Genomic DNA, 5,132 nt, shown 5'->3' with positions numbered 1-5,132 from the left:
TAGGTAGAATTAGCGTAAAATAGAAAGGAATTGGAATTTAAGTTGGTCATTAGGTGTTGTGTATGCATAAGTTTTAAAAGTTATTGATTAATAGAATATTATGATATTAGAATTGTGTATTGCTTTTGAGGAATACTAACCAAGCATGAGGAACAGTGAGATAATTTTGGATCCTCCTTCCTCATGCTTGAGGAAACACCTGGTGGGTGGGGGACATCCCTCATTAACCTGGCTTTATGTTTATGTAAAAGTTTTGTTGTTTAATTGGGATTGTTCTTCCTCATGTCTGAGGAAACACCTGGTGGGTGGGGGACACCCCTCATCCACCTGGTTTTGTGTTCATGTGAAAGTCTTGTGATTTAACCTGTGAAACTTTAGGATAAAAGGCTTATGGCTCATCCCATTAAACGGCTTCTGCACTAGACAGAGTCCAGTCTCTTTCTTTCTCCCCCGTCTCTCTCTTTCTTTCTCTTTATTTTTTCAGAATAATCACCAACGCTGCCACACCTCCCAGGGACCTTCTAAATCTCTTTGCAGGGGCTGGCCCCCCGCACTTGACCTTTTGAAAATCACATGATGCCTTGGCGGAGCCTTTAGTGGTTTTTTTCAAGTTATTCAAACCCATGGTAGAAGAGGAAGCATTTTTCTCTTGGTTCTACTGGTCCACTTACCTCAAACAATAACCACTTCTAAAGTTGCACACTGACAAGTACCACTAACCAATCAAAAAACATCCTTCATTTGGGGCACCGAGTGTTCCTTAACTCCTTCTTAGTGTTGAATGTATTTAATCACGACATGCCTATTTTGTTTTACTCTTTTTTGAACGATTACTATTGGTAAGGCATATGGTTACCTGCCTCTCTAATAAGGATTATTAACATCACGAGAGTGCTTACCTCGCTGTGAGCATCAGATCACTTGGGAAAAATTTAAAATAAAGATGTCCTCTAAAGAAAAATGTTTAAGAGTGAAACTTGGCATAGGTATATCTAAAAATCTCACCAGGTGATACAGAGGCACAGCCCTAGTCAAGAGAAATAGTATTTCTTTTGTCTAATATTTTAACTAAAAACAGTTGTTCATTAATATTTTCAGAAGTAACTAGAATGTTTAGTTTGAATAGTGTATTTATTATTTCAAGCAGAAGTCATATTTGATTGTTTTCTAGACTGCATTTTAACATTACTTTGAATGATTTTTATGGTCAATGTTGGTTACACATGGGACAATGTATTACATAAAAGCAGGAGATGGGGTTTTTTTTGCTGATGGCTAGATCTACATTTCTTAACCCAGTTTCAAACTCATAGAAGATGCTCACTAAATGCTGACTCGTGTAGCATCAGCTTTTGGATAACAGTTAAGTCAGTGATCTTTGGTAAGAGAAAGTTTCAATACAACAAGAAAATTTGTAAATTATTTCTAAAACATATTCCAGTCTTTACGATTAGCACAACAGCTTGTGATTTGCTCAAATGACATCAATTTGTAACTATTCAAATGGTCCTAGAAGCAAAAGCCGATCTATTTGTGTAGCAAATCCACAGTTTTGTAAATGACAACAAATACAAGATTTAGTCTCTCATTAAATCCTTCAGATAAAATTTTCTACTAATAATTTTGTGACGTTTGAATGCACTTGTTCCTGTAATTATAGATGCCCTCATGTAGTATAAGCAGGATTACTTGGGCTTAGTACCCAAATGCAATTGCTTTGATCAAAGGCAGATAAAAATTTCTCAGTGCACGACTTTCACTTATTTTTAAAAATTTTAATTCCATGAGAACATTCTCCTTATACTTCTTAGGGCTCCTGTGTAATAGGTCTTATGTATCTTTCTATGTTGGTGCATTTAGGTTGTTCTCATTATCTTTAATAAAATCCAATATTCTAAAGCATGGATATGCTAAAATTTATTTTAACACGGACATTGAAAGAGGTTTGGTTATGCTCATTTCTTTCTTTTAAGGCACAAAGCAGTGAAATGAGTATCCTTTAACATATGTTTTTTCCAGATAAGTATGAATGTGTAGGATTAATGCTAAATGGCATAAATATAAGTATAATTCATATAAGTATGAATGTGTAGGATTAATGCTAAATGGCATATATTTTTCATGTGTATCACAGATAGCATTTCAAAATGACTTCATTCATTTTCACCTTTACCAACAGTCCGATGGTGTCCGTATTTCTGTGCTCTCAATGAAACTGGACATGTTAAATCTTAAAATGTGTGTCCATCTTGGAGACGAAAAGAATCTCATTTTTGTTCTCTAATATTACTGTGAGTCTGCAATTTTTATATGTTTGTTGGCCAATCGCGATTTTTTTTGTGTATGGCTGATGGTCATCTCCACATTTTTGCATGGGCCTGCTTTTTTTCTTTTTATAGTTTATGTACATTTTGCATAGAAATCCTGTTTGCTTAAACCAGTTCACAGATTTTTCTCCTAGCTTATTACTTGTCTTTTAGCTTTATACATGGAGTCTTTACTAAGTCAAAGCTTTGAACTAGTAAACCGTCTGATCTGACATTCTACTCTGTGACTTCTAGATTATGTGTCTTACTCTGAAAGGCATTTCCTATTGTAAGATTAAATTTAAAGGCTACTACACTTTCTTTAATTTTGTTTGGTTTGCTTTTTGTGTGTTTTATATTTGGTTCCTTGGTTCATCTGGAATTATATTTTGTGGGGGAGTGAAAGAGTGTATCTAACCTGCTTTTTCCCCAAGATAAATAACCTATTTTGCAATTTTTAATAACTTATTTTTCCTGACCCATCTTGCAAGCATTCTTTAAAATGCTACCTGAATCATGAACCAAATTCTTACAGATAAAAATATCTCTTTCTGAAGACTATTTAAAGTAACATTTTTCTACTTGTCTTTTACTGTACCAATACAATTATTAAAAATTATTATAGCTTTTATGTATGCTGAAAGATATGGTAATACAGGTCACAGTACACTGGTTTTTCTTTTTTAAAGTTGGTATTATTTTGCAATTTTTTTCTTACAGATTGATTTTAAAATGTATCATGTTTTAGGAAAGATTATGCTTGAATCCAACACAAACGGCACTGAATTCATAAAATTGACATTTTAATCGTAAGAGCCCTTGATTGTGCCCAGACATACCCACAGGTACCTGGAGCACCCACTCCTCTAGATTAGGAACTTAGGCCACCCTCCACTTGAGGGAGTGAAGGTCCCCTAACACCATGTCAAGGGACAGCTCTGGTACATGGAGTCACGAGTCAGACTCAACCTCAGAGAAAGTGCCTGTGACTAACATTGGTGGATGCATAGGTGGGCCTGTCCAGTTTGGCCCTAACCATCTTGAGTCTCCTCTTCCCTGGGACTGAATTGGGAGCACAGACACCACAGTGCACTCTACTGATAAGCCTATTGCTGGAACAACAGAGTGCTTCTTCCATCAAACAAGGATCAAGAAAATATCCACCCATATCAACAGTGGCCTGTTCTTGCCCATAGGAGCCACCTCTGCCCTGGAAGTTGAGTGACTAATCATCACAGGTAATTTGCTCACACTCGTACACACTGATAAGGAGCAAGTTAAGTCTACTGAGACCCCCACCAACCTAAGCCCAGGAATCAGTGGGCTAGCCCACATACTAACTACATAGCTATTAAAACCAACATCTGGGAAAGCCTGCATACATAAGTTATCAAGTTATCTATGTATCAGAGGAACTCATACAGATTAGCTACCATAGTTCATCCAGATGGGAAAGGACTAGAGAAACAACTCTGAAAGTTTGAAAAAACAGATTCTTACCCCTCTAAAGGAGCACACTGATTCTTCAACAACAGAACCTAATGATGATAAAATCCCTAAAATGTCAGATAATGAATTCAGAATTTTGATTATAAAGAAGTTCAAAGAAATGCAAGAGAAAGTTAATTGCTAACACAAAGAAATTTGCAGAACAATTCAGGAAGTAAAATGAAATATTAGCAACGTTAAAAAAATCCAAATGGAATGAAAAAAATTCAATGGAAGATATACAAAACATAGGACAAAGCTTTAGCAATAGACTCGAACAACAAGAGGAATGTATCTCAGAGACAGAGACAGGGTCTTTGAACTAATTCAGTCAGAAATAAAGAAGAAAAGAATCAAGAAGAATGAACAAAAACTATAAGAAATATGGGACTATGTCAAGTAACCAAACCTACATATCATAGGCATTCTAGAAAGAAAAAAATTTAAAGTAAAAAGTATAGAAAATAGATTTAAGAAAATAATTCAAGAAAACTTCCCTGGTCTTGAAAGAAACTTAGACATCCAGATACAAGAAACATAGTGAATTTCTTGTCAATTTCTCCAAACTGAATGTAAAAAAAAATGTGCTAAGTGAAGAAAGACAGAAGCATTGAATTATTTATGAAGGAAATGACCTTGTACTAACAGCAGATTCCACAATAGAAACTCTACAAGCCAGAAGAGAAGGGTGACCTATTTTTAACCTTCTTAAAGGAAAAAAAAGGTAGCCAAGAAGCTTATATACAGCAAAACTAAGCTTCGCAAATGAAGAAGGAATAAAGTTCTTCACAAACAAACATAAAGGAAACATGTGGCCACTAAGCCAACTCTACCAGAGGTGCTCAAAGGATTTCTAGACATGGAAATGAAACAATAGTCCTCACTAACTCCAAAGATCCATAAGTACAAAGCTCACAGTGCCTATAAAGCAGGTACACATTTGAATCACCAAGTCAGCTATCTTCCAACCCTATGGCAGGAAAAAAACGAAAAAACAAAAATAACTCACATATCAATATTAACTCTGAATGTAAATGGGCTAAATGACCCACTTACAAAAATGAGAGTGGCAAACTGGAATTCAAAAAAAAGTCCCAGCTATATGCTACTTATGCCCTAATAGCCAAAGACAGTAACAGAGTTAAAATAAATGGATAAAAAACGTATATCAGACAAATGGACAGCAAAACAAGCAGGATAGCCATCTTTATATCATACCTCAGTCATTCAACCAAAAACAGTAACAAAAGACAAAAAAAGGGCATTACAAAATGATAAAGGGTGCAATTAAACAAGAAGGTTTAGCCATCTTAAACATATATGCACAGAACACCAGAG

The sequence above is a fragment of the Carlito syrichta genome, unplaced genomic scaffold (assembly GCF_000164805.1).
Source record: "Carlito syrichta isolate Samal-C Ts95f unplaced genomic scaffold, Tarsius_syrichta-2.0.1 Scaffold305206, whole genome shotgun sequence".
NCBI classification, from domain to species: Eukaryota; Metazoa; Chordata; class Mammalia; order Primates; family Tarsiidae; genus Carlito; species Carlito syrichta.
This window is presented reverse-complemented; position numbering follows the sequence as displayed.